Here is a 20,294-nt window from a genome sequence, read left to right as displayed (position 1 = left end):
ACTTTGTTCATCTATGACAAGAAGCAAATAAGATATGTATGAAGCCTTTTTCTTCCATTATAAATTTTAGTAAAAGAAAACAAAATGTACCTGACTTTGTTATAATTCCCTTATATAAAAGAATAAAAGGATACAATTCTTCAGAACAGATAATGAAATATAATTATATATAAATATTTCCTCTAGGTAGGGAAGTTGATGACTATTGGTATGGAATGTGCTATATATTTTAGGATGTTGGTGCTGTCCAATAGTTGTTCTTTATTACAAGGAAGAGTTTAATATCAGAGGTAGGTCTATCTGTGCTATAAATAAAAATGCATCAATAACGCTTCCAAAAAGAAAAAGAGATTTTATCATTTTGTGGCACCTTCTTGAATGCATTATTTTGAAATTGGCATGATAGATCACAATCTCTAAAAGTAAAAAGTCTGTGGGCTAACCTAATTAGGTACAAAATGTTTCATATATGTATATATACATATATATTGTGTGTTCTTTAAAAAAGTGATAGTAAAAATGAACAGATAGCAATGAAACCTCAGTAGGTAGAAAGAACATCAGTAAACCACATTGTTGTCTCTCTCTCTCTCTCTCTGTATATATATATACATATATATATATATATATATATTTTTTTTTTTTTTTTTCCCTAGAGACAATGGAGAGCCAAAGAAGGCTTTTGAGCAAGGGAGTGACATGATCAGTCATATGATTTATGATGATTTCTTTGGCAGTATGATGGATAAAAGGGAGAAAAGAAGAAAAGTAAACTCAGGGAGCCCAATTAGGAGGCTATTAAAAAAGAACAGATAAGAACTGATTAGGTATTGAACTCAGGTTGTACTGATGAAAGAACTTCGTAAATGTTAAAGCCCTATATAAATGATGTGAGCTCTTAATATTGCTAAATATGGATCATGCCCCTCTGGTCCTGGTTACATTAATTTATGTGTTATGGTCATAAGATAATTTTCCCCTCCTCCTCCTCCTCTCCTCTTCCCCCTCCCCTACCATCTAACTTCTGTCCAAGTCCTAGAAGAAGGAAGTACAGAAGATACTTCCCAAGTTGGCCTCCAATGATTTACTTTAGACTTCACATCATTGCATTTGGTTCAGACTCCTTAAAAGTTATATTCTAACTTTGTGTGTATGTGTGTGTGGGGGGTGAGGAATCAGTAGGGAATCTCTTGCTATGGTCTAAAGATCAGACCTACATGCAAGTGGTGGCAATGAGAAAGGAAAGGAAGGAGAAATCCACAGGACCTATGGAAATGCTGAATATATACATACATACATATATGTATATATGTGTGTATATATGTATATATACATATACATACACACACACACACATATATATACATATACATACATACACATATATCCTTGATTAACTTAGAAAGTTTATTGTGAAAATGATAATGATTATATTCAACAGTAACGCTTGGGCTTTGCCAATCTTACTCTATCCTTGAAGTTCTACTGAGTGCACAGAGGACAGGATATTGCATCTATTACTTCTTCTGTGGTCAGGTATATGACTGGAGTGGTTTTAGTACTGAGTATCCTAGCCTCTAATGATAGTAGGCTGCCTTTTCTCACATCCATCAGTTTTTTTTAATTCCCCACCCTGGCATCCTGCAGGTGTTTTTACTTCTGATTTAGATCATGGCTCATGTCTAGGATTTCCCTAAAAATGGCAGGGGAAGAAGAGGGAAGAGGAATTTTTTAAAACATATATATTCTTTGTACAATAAGAATCAGGTATGGGACAAGAAATTTATTTCCCCACACCAAAGGAATGCTAAGTATAAAAGACTCACAATATGCATTTAACAGAAAAACTTAACCGTGACTCAATAACAACCTATGAATACTCTTACAACCTACTATGAGACTTATTTTTAAAGCTCATCAAAACACAAAGAAGTTCGAAGTACTAATAATTAGGCATTTTCTATCCTACATTAACTCTGAACTCTCCAAACTCTTGGTAATTTATTTATTTATTTTTATAAAATGGCCATGATGTGGTCAATCCATTTATTTATAGATGTCTTCTGCAATGTAGATGCTTCTTCTGCCACCAACAACCTACAAACTGATGGGACCCACAGACAGTTTGCTCTAACCAAAATACTGCAGAGATCAGGCCAGTGGGGCCACAATCAGACTTTGCCCTTGATCTGACCACTTTGGGAACACTGAACACTTTCAGGTCCCCAGTCTGTTCCTGAAATCTTAGAATAACATACAATTTAATACTCCAAGAAAACAGGAATGGGACCAGCCCAGACATTCCATCCACAAATGGACATATCCTGGCTCCAACATAAAGTCCAAAGTGAAAAAGTCATCAGGAAGAATGAGCAAACAAAAAGATTCCCATGACAAAAAGTCATTATAGTGACAAAGACACTGAAGACACAAGCCTAGAAGAAGAGGAGAATTCTGAAATCCTGGAACAAGCAAAGCCTCCTCTCCCCTACCCCCCCAAAAAAAAGGTGTGGACACACATTCAACTAAAAGATACACACACACATGTATACATACGTATGTATGTATACACACATACATGCATACATATATAAAACTATCATTGGTAGCCTACAAATGCCCCTAGGGAATTTTGTAAAAATCAAACATCTACAAAGTTAAAGAGTTGCTACTATTAAGGATATTAAAATAATGATCCATGGGGCCCAAAAAGCACTCCAAAAACCAAAACAAAAAAAGTCTCAGAATAAACAACAGGGACATCATTATTACATGCCTCTCATGGTGACTGCTTTCAAGGGGAGAGTGCTCCTATAGATGCTTGTGTTCTGATATGTTTGTTTAAATATCCGCTCATTGAGAATAATTTAATTGCTTTTAAGTGAAGGCAGTTGCACAAACTAACAATTAACACTGCTTCCAGGTAGAGGTTTTGTCAGTCCTGCTTTAATAAATAGAATTACCTGTACTTAGCACATTGTTTGTATGAAAATAAGAGCTGCTAAATTACTTAAAAACAGTTTATTCTCATAGAGAGGTTAAGCGTCTCCCTCCTGCAACCTCATTCACATTCATAATGTGTATTACAAATTATTTTTTCATAAATCATACAATATTAAACGTCAGCTTATCCCCTTTATGAGTTATTTGCCTCAATATTTTAGTGAATCCAGGAATTCATTGGCATTGATGAAGACAGTTTCATTCTTCCTCATCCTGTGATATTACTGTTTATTTTTTCAAACTAGTCCATGGTGAGTATTCCCAAAACAATAGAGGACTGTTTCTCAATCTTTTAATATTTTGTTAAGACTAGTAAAATACTGAGGCTGTATATGTTATCCCTTTATTTTCTTATGTGACTGAATGACATTTTTCTGGTTATACAGTTTTTTATGACATATTATACCATGTTATGCATGCAAGTTATCTTTGATAATATTCTGTAAGTCACTTACACTTACCATTTATCATTTTATTGCGTATTTGGCCCCCTGCAATTGTGATTCTTCTTACATCATAGTACTTCATTCATAGTCATTTAACGTCACTGGGACAATAGAGGTGTTGAAAAGATTTGTTTTATGTTCAGGCAATCATTTGAGATCACTAAATATGCTGCGCAATATCTATATTCATTTCTACTCCTAGCTAATTGAGAACAGTATATGTGCATATACATACATTTACATATATGTATATGTATACATACACACATATAAGAATAGTATACACATATACATATGTATGTATTTATACACATATATAAGAACAATATACACATACAATGTGTCTATATGTCTATGCACACACACACATATATATATATACATAATACATATATGTGTGTTTGTGTGTAAGTATACACACATTAACTTTAATTTAATTACTATGGCAAGAATTTTTTATGTGTTTACTGTATCCTAGGCACAGTGCTAGTCACTGGGTTCACAAAGAGAAAAACAAAAGCAAAAACAAAATCCCTAGCCCTCGAAGAGTTTATGTTCCCCTGGGGAAAAATCATATTTCACAGTTACTTGAATACAAAACATCAATCAATTGATAAACATTTATTAAGTACCTACTATGTGCCAGGTGCTAAGCTGTGTGCAAAAAAAAAAAAAGCACAGAGAATTTTAATGACAGCCCTGACAAATGAGATCTAGAAAGGCCTAATGTTGGAGATGGCTCTGAAGTTCAGAATACCCAACTCACATATCATCAGCTGGGCAACACATATTGTTCATCTACCAGGTGACTAGATTAGACCTGAATAATCACAAATTCTATATTATTGTGTTCCAATCACTAAAAGTTTGTGTTATATTGGGAAGACTTGTGTTTATTTTTCCTAAAACCTATTGTGTAGTTTAATTTCACCCCAATAAAAAGACATGTTCAGCTGCTATGAAAACTATCTCCATTTCCCTAACTTTAACAGTTAAAGAATTCAGATTTTTCACACCTTGGAAAATAACGCTGTTTTACAAAGAAAGGAAAAAAAAAACATGAACAAGAGCAAACAAATAAGCCTAACATGTCTTTTTTCATACCATTCAATGGAAGGTCACATTTAAAGTCCTCTGTTACATTTTACTGAAGAAAAATTAAAAAAAAATCAAATCCCTTATTTTAATGAGGAACAACCTTAATATAACACATTTGTAAGTTTTCTATTTTTTGGATGTTAACCACATTTGCCTCCTTCTCATCTCTCTTTCTTGGATTTAAAAAAAAATAACATATAATCCATATAGAAATAAACTTCACCTAACTACTAAATAATGATATTGGCATCAGATACCCAGAGTTGGCAATAAATTCAAGGTTAATAGGTTCTTAAAAAAATCTACATAGTCTTTGAGGAGGGTCACTACAGCAGATTAGATTAAATATCTAGTTCTATACTTATTAATTCCATAGTAATAACTGCAATACAGAATTACAGCCCACACTTATCTCAATGTAAAAGGACCTGTTGTTTTTGCCAGAACTCTGTTTCCTGATTTGATTTCCAAATTCCTATTAATACAATATCAAAGAAACCAAATGAAGCTGTAAGAGAAAAAACAAATACATGCCTGAATTTGAACTGTTGAATACTTTCAAATATTGAAGAGAAATTTAATAAGTAGTATGGAAACAAAAGCAGTAAGGTATAGTGGATAGAAGGCCAGCCTTAGAGTCATGAAGACTTGGGTTCAAGTACTGCTTCTGATAGATCCTAACTATATAACTATGAATATGTCACCTAAATTTTTTAGAGTAAATCATAGGTCTTTACTATAAATAACTAAGTAAATGAAGAGAGAGAGAGAGAGAGAGAGAGAGAGAGAGAGAGAGAGAGAGAGAGGAGAGAGAGAGAAGAGAGAGAGAGGAGAGAGAGATTGATTTGATGTCAGAAGAACTGAGTTCAAATTCTGACTCTCCTACTTACTATTCATGTAGCTTTTGTAAAGTTCTCTAACCTCTATAAGTCTCAGTTTTCTTATTGGAAAAATGAGGAAATCCAGTTAAATGACCTTTAAAGTTCATCCTCAATCTAAATCAATAATCCTATAAAGTTATTCAACTACAGTATAGAAATTTAGGATGCTGAAATAAACAGTAACTATTTTTCTTCTAAAATTGTGTTAGTATCTGAAAGGCACATTTTTAAATATATCTTTCTTTATAGGTACAGAAAGTGGAATCTCAGCTCACTGCACTTTACATTTGCTGCTCTGCCTGGTTTCAACTCCATAGAACAAGATGCACCTATATCAGATGCCCCCTATTGTCATGTTCCCCTAATCCCCCCAAGCTGTCTTTCTGCCACCTTTTGTGTGTTGTGTTCTGCCAATAGATTGTAAACTCCTTGAGGGCAGAAAGTTTTTCTTCTTATTAATTATATCCCTGGAACTTAGCACAGTGCCTGGCACATAGTAGGTGCTTAATAAATGTTTATTTGATTGGATGTACAAGTGGAAAAATTGTGGGTTGATCACTTAGCAACAAAAATGTACAACAGAAGGATAAGTCCAGTATTGGCTGCATTGATATCCATGTAATATCATTAGATTAAGAGAAAAGGGACATTGGGTGATAGCCCTGTGGAAGATTTGGGGAAGATATGGACAAGAGTCTAACTAGATGAAAGTGTATGTCTTGTGACAGTGAATGTCTTGTGATCAGTATCATTAGAGAAAATATTCACTTCAATAAGACCATGAGCAATTCAAAGTATTCAAGAACATTCACTATTTTACATTATTTCCCTTGCTTTTCTATAACTAATTAACCAACAAGAATGCATTAAGCACCTACTATGTTCCAGACACTGAATAAAAAAACAGAAATTTTCTTAATCCAAACTTTATCCCAGTGAGATGGGCAACAGAGGGAGGGGGGAAAGGCTAACATTTGAAAAGATTGATCCATAAAAGGAAATGTCTTGTGAAAGTTAAATTTTGTATTGTCTTTATGTTGTACATATGTTTTGAGGGATGCTAAAACAAACAAACAAAAACCCCTCACCATTCCACAGGGAAAATCCTGTCTTCAGGGAGTATTAAAGAGTTTTATTGGTGTCAGCATTTCCTTTTCAAATTTCATGATGGCAGATCTTTTTCTTACATTTTGCACGTTCCCCTAGACTGAAGTGGCCAAGGTTTCAAGTAAGTTTTTCTGTCCCCTCTATACATAGCCACATATTTCATTTGGGCTACCTTTACACTTCTTCCCATTTTTGACATTAGAGCTGAGACAAGCTGAAGAGATGGATTAAGTGTCATCATTGTGGTATATGGAACTCCAGGCTGCTTGTCCTTTTTTTCTGAAAGTAGTCTACCTATTAGCACTGTCTTCTTTTTATTCTGTGAATTTCAGAAATGTTTGGGAGATAATTTCAGGCTCTACCAATCACACCCTTTTCTGCTAAAAGGCTTCGGTCAAATATAATTTCTTATACATACAAGTAGGACAGATAATGTTCACTAGTAGATGATAATTAAGGCATGCATTATGCATTCCTTAAAAGATTCATTACTACTACTGAGATTGTACATTTCATCCTCTTGAATTTCTTAAACTGGAGAATTTCAGATACTGATAGACTGTCAAAGTACAAGGCATGCAACATTAAGAAAGTGATTCACAGATTGAAGGAAGAAGAAAAGTAAAATAATTTCTAACAGGTATTTATTCATAGATAATCATCTTCATTTTATAAAATAAGAAAGTCACAATAAATCACATGCTTTTCATCTGCCTTTAGTGCTTTCTGGATCTATATCCTTCTATCTCCTATTGTATTTTCTTTCATTATCAAAATTCTTTTTTTATTCTTTTTTCAAAGATAAATGTCACTACCACATGGACCATTCTTTAGGTAAAGAAAGACTGACCCATGCTTTCTGGGATTACTAAAGACAGTTGGCTACCCATTACTTTATCATTATCACTTTGACTTATTAAAACAAATTGTGTTTCTCCAATCATTATGCTATAAGTTGTATGACATTTCCTTTAAAGAGCAGTTAAATATCACATTTAAGACCATCATGCCATTTTATTAAGTAGCCAAACATGCCATGACTAAAAGTCTTCTCAAAAAAGCCCATTCCAATTTTGGATAATTCTAATTTTCAGAAAGTTTTCCTCATGTCAAGCCTAAATTTGTCTCTTCACAACATCCTCTTTGTTTCTGCCATATGGGGACAAATAGACCAAATTCAGTTCTCCTTCCACATAACTCTTATTGAAATATTCGAAGCTAAGAGGAAATAGAACCAACCATGATTTTCTAAAATAATTCAGTACATAGAACAGTGCTTCAAACTTGTATATATTCAATAAATATTTTAGATGATGTTAATGATGATGAAAATTAGATTCATAATCATAATTAAGTGAGATTTAATGTTTCTTTTTAAAAAGCTGTATAATAATGTGTAGTCTGATAAAAAAAACTAAAAAAAATTAAAAATCTCAAATACTAGTAAAAACCTCCAGAGTTTCTTTATTTTGTGACTGTGTTGCCAAGAAAGTTAAATGTATAAATCATAGGTTTAAAGCTGGAATGGTCTTCAGATGATATCAAATCTAATCTTATTCTGGTTTTTTTTTTGGTTAGGCAATGGAGTTAAGTGACTTGCCCAGGGTCACATAGTTAGTAAGTGTTATGTGTCTGAGGCTGGATTTGAACTCAGGTCCTCCTGAATCCAGGGGTGGTGCTCTATCCACTGCACCACCTAGCTGCCTCTAATCTCCTTATTTGGGAGGTGAGGAAAGTGAGGCCTTATGAGGTTAACCAAATTGTGTCCAAAGTCGCTCAGGTAGTAAGAGACTAAGGCTAGGCTTGAACTTAGGTCTCCTGATTCCAAAGATAGTGCTCTTTTCACTGCATAATGTTGTAGTATGCTCTAAAAAGTCTATCTTTAATACTTCAAAGATCAAAGATTACATCAATGAAATCTTATTTTATTGCTCTCACTATAGATGGAGATTAGATGCCGCTAATACCTTAGTAATCAGTTTATCTATCTTGCTTTGATCAAAAAAAATGTATCATCTACTGACTAGCCTGCCAGTGTTAAGTATTTTGTGAACTTACTATAGTAGTCTTGGCATACTCAATAGGTGTTGTGAATCTTCTCCTTGAAACAAAGACTGATATTTTAATACTAATATTTTTTTCTGCTTGTATTGTAGGTATTGTATGGCTACATGTAATGGAACAATGTAATGTCCAAAACTGAATCTAAGAATCAACCAAAGGTAGAAAACTATAGTGGGTATGAACCAGAAAGGGGCAGGTGGAGGGGGGTGGGGAAGGGAGAGGAGAAAGGGGAAGAAAAGAAGGAGAGAAGGGGAAGGAATATTACTTAAGCACTTACTCTGTGCCAACCACTATACTACATGCTAAGAATACAAATACAACAGAAAGATTACCCCTTCTCTCAAGCAGCTTACATTTTATTGGGTGAAGAAAAAACATAAAAAGGATCTAAAAAGTGGAGTGGGTACATGTCTAGGGCTAGGTGAAGAAGGAATTCTGAGAGTCATGGGATGAACCACATTTGGAATCATCACTGTTGCCATGAGCCTCCTTCAAATGAATGTTTGGAGACAATCTCACCAATCATTAGAGAAGAAAAAAGAGGAGGCTCTGTAAGCAAGAAGGCCACTGGGCTGAACCAGGCTTAGAGAAGCAGTTTAAAGGAGTTTCTCAAAGAAAGAAATGAATAACCAAAAATGAAGATGGGATGGTCATAAGGTGAGAGTGAGATATAAGTAACAGATAATCTGCATGCTCCATTGGTATCCAAAAGAAGGAAACCTTGAGGAAGACCTCGGGTACATTGAGTTGACCACCTATGGTCGAACTTCTGGTGGACACAGAAGAGAGTCACATAGTTATCTTATGTAACATTGATTTCAATCTGCGCTCTTGGGAGAAATACCCAATGGTGAGGTCATAGATCTCTCTGAGTATGTGAGTGTTACACTCCTACAAGCCACATATTATGTTACTTTATTTGTCAAACAGTTTAAAATTTAAAATAGCACAAGGGAGAGAGATTATGCTTTTCACTGAAAGCTGTGACTGAAATTGATGATAAAGGCATATTTAATATCCCTGAGCACAATTTTTATTCCTCTAGGATTTTCTGTCTTTCTCACTAACATTACAGACCACCATGGTGTTGTTATACATAATAGTTCAATTATGCAGAGACTTCTGTGTTAAAGAAGGGAACAGATATGTTGCCAAGGGTATTATAATGAGTTAGAAATTTGGGGCTGAGTTTTTTTTTCCTATTAGAGAAAAAAAATGTGAAATACCTTTAAAGATACAGACAGGCAGAATGAAACTAATTTTAAAAGAAAACCACCAGCCCAGCTCATCTGCCTAAGACATTGTTTTTGCTACTTTGAAAAAAAATGAAGATAGAGAATAGAGAACACAGAATATGAAAGTTCTAGCAGCTTTGTAACTGAGCTGTTGGTACTTATTGGTCGTATTGTTCCTCTTCTCTTGAGCAATTTTAGCTCCTGCGCAGTTTCTGTTTTCAGAAGCAGTTCAGTTTTCCATGCCCCAGAGCACAACATGGCTACCAGGCTGAATTCTGAGTGAGCTGGATACATATACAAGCCCCATGTGATGCCCACATACAGTGACAAAAATGTTTTACAGCAGTATTCTGAAGGAGGTACAAAGCCATGGGATAAGCCTTGACTTCTGAATGTAACCAAGCCCCACTTGCCCTTTAAGGCTAGATTTGTTTCTCACCAAAGTCCTTCAGAGAAGATACTTGAGGCATTCTACAGTGAGCAAGAGAGTTACAGACCGTACCCAGCAGAACAATCATTTCTCTCTCAAAGCTTCATCTTCTGTTCTGAACTATTAACTGTTTCAGATTGTGCAAGGCTTGTGACCAGAGGGCAGAATACTTGCAGAATTCTACGGAGCTTATTGGGGTGTAACAGGGATACCTAAAAAGAGGGAGGGGAGATGCATGCCACTGGAGTGGAGAAGAGGACATGTTGTGTAGCTGATAGAATATTTATTGCCTGTTGATAAAATTGGGTTCTATCAGAAATGCTTTCTCTGATTTTGCATCAGAAAGAAAGTTGTATTTGTACTTAAAGGTCTGGGATTAAAATTCTGACTTTATTATTTAGTAACCATATAACCTTGATCAAGTCACTTAATAACTCTAGGCCTCTGTTTACTCACCTATAAAAGAAGACTAGTTGACTTCTATGATCCCTTCCAACTCTAAATCTATGATCTTTTGAACTATTGAGGCCAATCTTCAAAAACAGGTAAGTAGAGACTGTATTCTCAGTCCATTTATCTGTGGAATATTCCAGTAAATAGGAATTTATTATTGCACTCATTTCATAGGCAGGCAAAACAGAGATTGGTTAAGTCAACTGATTAGACAGTTTATTAGAACTCAGGCTTCTTTTAGTCCAGAGCTCTACTCACTGAAAATATAGTTTCAGTAACTGAACTGAAAAAGGGAAAACTCAAGTAAATCCCTAAATAGAGTATCAATGGGACATCAGTTACAAAATCAGAATTAGAACCTATGACTTCAAGCACCATGCTCAAACAACCAACGAATCGTACCTTAGTGGATTTATGATTTCATTTATATGGGTAATACTTCCAAGGATATATCTCTTAACCTGCCTACCACCTACCTACTCATGTTTCCATCCCATCCCATGTCATTTAATCATACATAACATATGTAAAGCACTTTGTTTTCAGATTCTCTGAATCTACTATGATTCTAAGTTGGTGTTTTCGTTCTTTGACTATCTCAAGGTTATCAACGCATTATTAATACTGTCTATTTCATATAAATATCATCCAGCCCCAAAATTCTAAAGATGACAAAACTGAGGCCCAGAAAGCCTCAAATGAGAAATCCAAGATCACAGAGCTAGGTCTTTTCTTTCACTCTAATTATGTGAATAGCCCTCTTCCTTTTGTATCATTTATGTCTGGAAAATGTTATTTTTTTACTCCACTTATCGTTTTGAGCTGTCATTGGTAATAGTGGGTAGCCCCTTAAATAGTGTAGAGCAAGGTAAAGTATGAAGGATGGGGAGCCAGGTGATTTGTGTTTTTTAAGTCTGCCTCTGACATTTATTAGTTGTATGATAATGGGTAAGTTATTTACTCTTACAATCAGTTTTCTCATCTGTAATATGGGGGGAAATAACATTTATAAGTATCGACCTCAGAAAATTGTTGTGAGCCTCTGGAAAACATGTTACAAAACTTAAAGCACATATACATGTTTTCTATTATCACTTAGTCCCACTATGTGCCACTGATTAGCCTATGGATCATTTCAAATTTTAAGTATTCTGAGCATTTTATTACATAATTTGCTGTCGTAGTGCTTTCAATTACTCATTTCATTAATACTCAGACATGACTACAGTTTTCCTGGATAATAAAAGCTATTTAGATGTAACATTAAAAACCTTCAATGGATGAGCATTGCCTAACACTTTACAAGAACAAATAAATAAGGATATAGAAAATTAAGTGCCATATGAAACAGGCTAAGTACCAAATTAGAGAGTTGGGGCAGCATATTGGATAGAAAGCAACCTGGAAGTGAAGGAGATTGGTTAAAATCATATGTGGAGCTTGGTGCCTCAGATAGCTCAAAATAGAGTACTAGTTACATGCATTACTGGAAGAAATTTCCACCCCAATATCCATGAAATTTTAGGTCTGGGACAAAAAAGAAAAGACTTAAGTTAGAACTATTTGGTCTACAAATTAATTTTCCTTACCTAAACATAAGGATTTCAATTAAATTTGCTTCTTTCCCTTTATCCATGGAGAGATGTTATTTAATATTATTCATAAGGTTTATGCACTTATTCCATCAGCCCCAATGCCTCTATGGGTAATATCAAGCGATTGTTCTCAGAAATGAGATTAGATGAAAACTGCATCCCAGGCCCTAGGACTGTGAAAATAAACAAACAGAAGATTGAACCATTTCTCCTAGGTCTGAGTAGTAATTCAAATTCTTAGCCCGCTGAGTTGTAAATAGGTTCACCCAAATCTTGCCTGTGGGATGTACATTACTCTTCTAAGTGATGCTCCTAAATGACATTGCTTCTAGGATGGACCACAGCAACAGTCATTACCTGGCAAAGATTCAGTGCCTTTCCCTTTAATACCAAGTTAGTCATGTAGTTGGACATTTTTTTTTAATTGAAAGAGGGGAAGAAGGGAAGAGGAGAGGGTATACTTAGGGAGAAATCTGGTAGAGAGGATGAGGATCTGGACTAGAACTTTCAATGACAAGCTGCAAACCTCTAAAAGTTTAGAGATAGAGAGAATCAAAGGTTGCAAATACTGTCAAACTTTTAATAGCCTGAGAGGTGCCGAATCACTGGAGGAAGCTGTAAATGATGTATGAAATGAAAAAAAATTCCCTGTCCCGAGCAAAGAAAAAACGAAATAGCTCCCGGGCAATCATTTGTAGTACTGTACAGGCTGTGTTATTTGGAGAACTGTTCAGCACAGACACAACCAGTATCTTTTTCTATTATTAATTATTATGACTACTCATCTCCCCCTTACCATGGGTAATTTCCCCCTAGGCAAGCATCTATTTGGAACGTTTATGAGATGATAAGATAGGTTCACTCCCACAAGCCTCATCTCCAGTATGGAGGGGAAAAGGCCACTGAGACATACAAAATATTTGCCATTTCCAAGTCTTAACCTGGGGGTTTTAGATATGTTACATCCTTCTCTATATATTTCTATTTTTTCTAGATGTTCTAGAATACAAATAAAATCTATACATTTAAAATTTTAACACTTTTTTTTCCTTCTCAGGATAATAGCTCATTTATATGATACTTTAAAGTTTACAGAAATCTTTCATTACTACAGCCATTTAAGGCATGTATTATTATCTCCATTTTACAGACAAAGAAACTGAGGATCATAAAAGCTAAGGAACATGACTAAGGTCATACAGATGAAAAGCAGAGTTGGGATTTGAACCAGATTATTTCACTAAGAGTTCATTGTCCTTTCCACTCTACCATGTGTGGGGGCATCCTTATTTTTCAGTCTTCACAGAACTGAGTGGGAAAGGAATAATGGTATATCTTTATAGTCTCTGAATCTAATCTCATGAAATGTGTATCACCTGCCACTGTTGAGACTCATTTGACTGGCTATATGGAAGACAACTAGTATGCAAGGCCTCATAAAACCCATCAAATTAGAATTAGGTGATACAGGAAAGTGTCAGCAGTGGGTGGAAAGAGGAGGATTGGATACCTTAGTAGGATGTTAGGTGGCCATCAGTAGGCAGTAGTTCAATAAGGTGGACAAGGAGACAGGTAAAAAGGGCCCCAATATGAGTTGAATTGTGGAATCACTACAAACTCTAGAAAATGTATCAAGAGTGTAGCAGAACCCTAGGCCAAAGAAGTTGGGATAGTAAATAGGATATAGAGAGCAACTTTGACTCAGAGAGGGAAGATAGAATTCCAGAACTGGAGTAAAGGTCAAGAGTTGATCCCAATGGATAGGGCAAAAGGACAATCATTATTACTGGAATATAAGGTCAGAATAGGAAGGGGCATGCTGCTGAGGCACCTGAGCTGTGGGTACTTACTGCCCCTTGTCTAAAGGTGGAATTGTTTCTAAGGTATGGGCTGAAGCTAAGCCAGCAGGTCCAGATTAAATGGCCCCATATGGAGGGTTATTAGAGCAGAGATTCAGGTCAGTCATTAAAGAAGCCTGTTTCAGAAAGTTAGAACACACTCCTTGAATTTTTTTCTGACTACAGAATTAATAGTTTGAGTGAGTTCAAAATGAAGAATGGTATTTATTTTTCTGTTAACATAGTCTCTTGACCTGCACCCCCCCCCCAGTATTCATGTTCTCTAGTTCAGTCCCAGCTCCCCATGTTCACCTGTCTCAAGGTCAAGAAGAAGATATAATAATGAGAAAGTAGAACAAACAGCAGCTAATGGGAGTAGCAGTTCATAAAAAGCTCTAATGGCAATTCCAGCCAGACAGCAAAGGAATGCAGCTTTTTCACTGAGCACTACCTGACAGATTCAATAATCAAGGGAAAGCCTTAATTGATGACACTTCATTAGCATAATGAGTCGAAGCTGGGAAAAGAGAGTCCCTTATTAATTAATCAAGCAAAGCACGAACCGTTTCAGTCTCCTACACTCTACCATTTCTCATTAATCAAGAAAATGTGTATTAAACTCATTTGAAATCTTGGCATGTAGAATAGCATGCCAGGGACAGGCCATGGCATAAAGGTACATCCAACTGAATGCATTTACCTGGGAATCATACATGTCAACAGTTCAGGCTCACAAAGTTAACATCATTCACACAGGACACAGAGATAATATTTCTTCAAAGCATGTGATCTGCCATGGCATATGAGTCAAACAAACATCTCTCTACCTCCCTGGGGTGGTGGCAGCAGAGGGGAAGGGGAAGGAAGAGAAAGAGAACCTGTGTTCTTCATCCTCACCACCTGTTACCTTGCTATGGGTGCTATTAGCTCTTATTTCCAAAATTCAGTTTTTAAAAAAAGAGCAACAAGGAATCTCTGCTCTATGCAAAATCAAGCACTTCATAGTGGACAGCTCCCATTTTGTATCAGGCTCGTAGTCTGGAGCTCTATGCATTTCAGGGGCTTATAGGAGAAATGATCATTGGTGCCAGGCAACTAGTGTAAGGTAGCTATATCACTCAGATCCCCTTGCAGACACATGTGCTCAGGGTCAGTGTTATCAAGGTTAACAAGCCAAGATCAGTGCTGAGGGATCCCTGTAGCAAGATGGGTATGAGCAGGCATTAGAAATAGAAATCCATTACTGGGGGTTTGAAGGAAATTAGATTCCTGGGAAGGTATGATAGAACTACATAATGTTAGAGCTGGAAGAGAACATGAGGGAGTATTTAAGTCTAATCTCCTTAATTTTAGAGGTGAGGAAACTGAGTCCCAGACAGGATAAGTCCCTTGCCCAGATCACATGATTAATAATTGGTTAAGCAAAAACTGCATTTAACTCATATTTTCTGATTATTACTAAGGGCAATAATCATTTCACTACAGTACCAACAGAGAAGAAAAAAGATGAGATCTTCACCAGATTCTTTCCTTTTAGATTAGGTCTACTGATTAGTATTCAGTGTTTTTTTTTTTTGTTTGTTTGTTTGTTTGCTTGTTTTGTTTTGTTCTCTTTTTGGTAAATTGTTCAGTGATCAATTAATTTGTTTGATGAAACTGAGTTATTTAAATTTTCAAAGGCAGCTAGGTAGTTCATTGGATAAAGTACTGGGTCTGGAGTCAGGAAGACTCTTCTTCCTGAGTTCAAATCTGGCCTCAGACACTTAGTAGCTATGTGACCCTGAGCATCTGTAAAATGAACTAGAGAAAGAAATAGCAAACCACTGCAGTATCTTTGCCAACAAAACCTTAGATGGGGCCTCAGATGCAGGAAGTAGCAGACCTAGGTCCCCTAACCCCAAATCTACCACTCTTTCAACTATTTAAAGAGCCTTCCAGCTCTGAGGGTTTAAGGTTGGGGGTTCATCATATCTTTTGAGTCATGGACCCTTTTGAGAGTATGGCAAATTGGGAATAATGTTTTCAAATGCATAAAATGAAATACATAAATTACAAAGTAAACTAATTATACTGAAAAACATATATATATATATATATTTAAAGTTCATAAAAGCCAGGTTAAATACCCTTGTCTAAGTCTAAATGCTAGCAAAACAAGAAACAAGGAAAATGTAAGCAAGGAAACTTATCACAGGATCATCCCTGTTGAACTAGAAATGACCTTAAATGTCATCTAGTCCAGTGGTGTCAAATGCTAATGGATATGGATCCTTGAAGCTCCATATTGACTTAGAAAACCATAAATTAACATTGTCTATGTTGTATTGTATTTTTTTTTTTTGTTTAACATTTCCCAATTACATTTTAATCTGGTTTGGTCCTCATTCAGGGGCATTATGGTGTCTTGCAGCTGCATGTCTCAAGCTTGACAATTCAAGATCTAGTCCAGCATCCTCATTTTTCAGATGAAATAACTAAGACCCAAAGAGATTAAACGACTATTTAATGTTCACATAGGTAATAAGTGGCAGAACCAGCACTTGAACTCATGTCCTCTGACTAATTCTATTACTCTCCCTCTTGTGGAAAATTGCCTAGTACTCAATTGAATCTAATCAAAGATTTTTTTTTCAGTTTTAGACAGGTGATCTAAGCACCTTCAGTCTTATTATAGTTTCTCCAAAATGGATTTAGGGAAGAAAAAAAAAACTAAGCTTTAAATAGAGCGCCTTACTCTGTCCTATTTGATTATGCCTACCACCAATTTGTCAGTATTCTTTTCAAAATTCTCCACGATCAAAAGATTCATTTGTTCCACAGGAAATGTATTCATTTAAATATTCAAGTGGGAACATTAGGGTGGTTACCAAATAAATTTATGTATGCAGAAGTACTGAAGGACATAAGTGAAGAGATATATAGAGACCAAAGAGACCAAAGATACTAGGGCTAGAGGGGCTTTTTATTGCAAGTCAAATTGGATGGAAGTGCTATTCATTAACTGTTTAAGCTCCGAGTGGGACAAAATCATTTCTTTTTTCAGAGCAAAAAGTATATGAAAGGGAGTTGGTACTGCAGTAAGAAAAACATTTAGGTAATAAATAAAAGTTTGCAGCTCTAAAGGTAGCTAGATGCTACACATTCTCAGTAGCTATTTTCTCTTATAAATATTTTATTGATTTTCAAAAGCACAAAGAGTCTCTGTTGTCATAAAGTTGGTTTAATGTATACAATAGACTTGGTCCTATGCATACAAAGTGAAAACATCTTCCAGGGCTAGACAAACAGGAAAAATACTCTTTTTATAAGCAGAAGCCTACTGTTACCCAACTGGCTTTTCAGAAAGTATTGCAAAGAACTTTAAATGTGTGACAAATTTGGGGCTAAGGAAATTTTTTTCCTTATGTTTGTGTGTAGCAGCAATTAATAAAGGGGTCCTGAAATAAAGAGTTGAATTTGTTATACCACCAAGCTTTAGTCTAACAAAAAGGAACAAAAATAGAGAAGTTGAAACATAAAGATTCTTCCTAGACACTAAATATTCACCAGTTTACTCCAGTAACTTGAAAGCAATTTTTATTTTGGAAAAGAATGACTCTTCACTCTATCTTCACTACAGCTGAATGAGGAATAAATTCCCATTAAAGGTTGAGACTGAAGATAAATTTCAAAGATAGAACCCATTATCTTGACAATCTGACATTGTCAAATAAGTCTGAAAGGACTGGTTCTCATAAAACATAGGAAAACAACATAGTCATTAAAAAATGTCTATAGGTGGTTAATTTACCCAGAATTGAGATCTTTTAAAACACCAAAGTCAGTATTCTTAATTTAACTAGTTAGCTGCATTCTATAGATGAGGTGTTGTTAAGCTTACCTGATAAATTACATTTGAAACAATTTTACTCTTTACAAAACCAATTGGAATCAAGTAAAGAGTGCAATTCTGTCTTTATAGAAGGTTGGTCCTTAGAGGAACCATACAATACCCTTTGGGAAGATGTATTAACTCTTTCAGGCCCCTAGGGTACCATTTATTGGATTATAGCAACAACACTGTCCCAGAAAATAAACTGCACATGTTTTTAAGTGGTAAAAAAGCATTTAGCTTCCCGAGTTATCATATTCATCTAACCACAGTGATGTCTCTCTAAGGTAATATAGTAATTTTTCCTTGGAGAGATTCTCAGGAATGCACATGATATTAGGTAAAGATTGCAATTTTGCAGATAGCAAGATGAAAGAAATTGGGATTACAGAAGAAAATGAACAAAAAACCTTTTTTCATCGAAAAACGAGACAGAGAGTAGTGATAGAGAGCAGGCTTTGGACTCGGAGAGACTAGAATTCAAATCTTCCCACAGTTATTAGCTATGGAACCACAGGCAAGTGATTAATAATCTCAATGTTAAAGTGATAATGTTAAGAATTGTTATGAGACATTAAACTACAGGAAAGTGGTGATTTGCATTAGGGAAGGGAATTTTCACACTGAGAACTCACCACACAGAAGAAATTAGAGATCAATACCATAAAAATGATCATGTTTTATAAGATTAGAATTGTCTATTTATTTTTATTGTTTGTTTGTTTTTTCCCTTAAGGAGAATGGGGAAAATACAGGTGAGTGAGAATGAAGAACTTCCCAGCTATAAGTAGCTTATGGCGTGCAATTCACTGACAATATTTTCCCATGTATAATGTATGAAAAATAATGATAGCAGAGTAGAAAAATTAATTTTAAGTGTTTCATCATGCAACCACACCCAACCCCTTTCTGTTCAACATGTCTGCACTTCCTCCTTATCTCTGACTCTTAGAATCCCTGGCATCACTCATGATACCACTGTTGCCATCTCTTACACAAAGTCTTGTGTAAGACTTGATATATGGAGTAGTTAGCCTCTCCCTTTCCCCACAAATTACTTGGCAATTACTTTTTAAGACATTTTGTAGTGATTCCTTTGTATGCATATTGTTTCCCTCAATAGAATGTAACTACCTTGAGGGCAGGGATTGTTTTGTCATTGTTGTTATATTCCTAGTGCCTGAAATATCTCTGGATATATGGTAGCTTCTTAATAAAAACTTGTCAAAAGAATGAATTGACAACATGTGTTGTTATTGTTGAGTGTCCACTAGTCCTACATTATTATAAGAAAAGCTTCATGTACAGGAAAGCTCAAAACCAAAGAAATTTGAGGCATAACCAAGGTAACTGATGTAGTCCAGTTAGACCAGAACCCTTTTGCTCAAGGGAAAGGTGGAATGGACCAGACATATAGAGGCATCAATTAATATATAAGAATTTAGGTATGTGTTAGGTTAGGTAGATTAATTTAGGTATTAAGCGCCAAGGCACAGACTCCAAAAGAATTTTTTTTTTACCAGCTCCTTTATGGTAAACCTTATTTGATTTACTCAAGATTTTGTCTCCTTTAATAAATGTCATTTCTAGTTTTCTAATTCTAGAACTAAAACTTGGGAGCCAATGAGCTAGTGAAAGGAAGCAAGGAAGGAAAGAAGGAAGGAAGGGTACAGGCATTTATTAAACTCCTATAATGATCCAGTATCTGTGCAAACACTTTAAAATATTATCTCATTTGATTCCCAGAACACCCCCAGGAGATTGGTGCTATTATTATTTCCATTATATAGTTAAGGAAACTGAAGCAATGAATTTCCTGGAGTCACACAACTAGGAAGTATCTGAGGTTGGATTTGAACTTGTCTTCCTGACTTCGGGATCAGTACTCTGTTCACTGTACCATCTTGTTGAACTGTATCTGGATATCCCAACTTCCTAGAGTAATTATTGTGTCTTTATGGCAGTGAAGTAGACTTGCCCATATTCTTGTACCCTCCTTGCATGAGGTTAGTATATAGGACAGTTAACAAGTGCTAATCAAATACATAGTATGTCCCAGGAATTGTGATAAGAATACAAAGAAAAGCAAAACAAACAAAAAAAAAGACCCTCAAAGAGTTCACAATCTAATGGGGAGGCATATGAAAATAACTAGGTGTATACAGAGTGGGTAAAGATATTCTGAAAAGGAAAGGCACTTGAAGTGTTGGTAGACTGTGAAAATCCTTTAGAAAACTGGAGTATCCTCATGTGGTTTGTTTATTATTCAGTAA

This window comes from Vombatus ursinus, unplaced genomic scaffold (genome assembly GCF_900497805.2).
Source record: "Vombatus ursinus unplaced genomic scaffold, bare-nosed wombat genome assembly UNPS02014794.1, whole genome shotgun sequence".
NCBI classification, from domain to species: Eukaryota; Metazoa; Chordata; class Mammalia; order Diprotodontia; family Vombatidae; genus Vombatus; species Vombatus ursinus.
The sequence above is the reverse complement of the archived record's forward strand: the minus strand, read 5'-3'. Positions refer to the sequence as shown.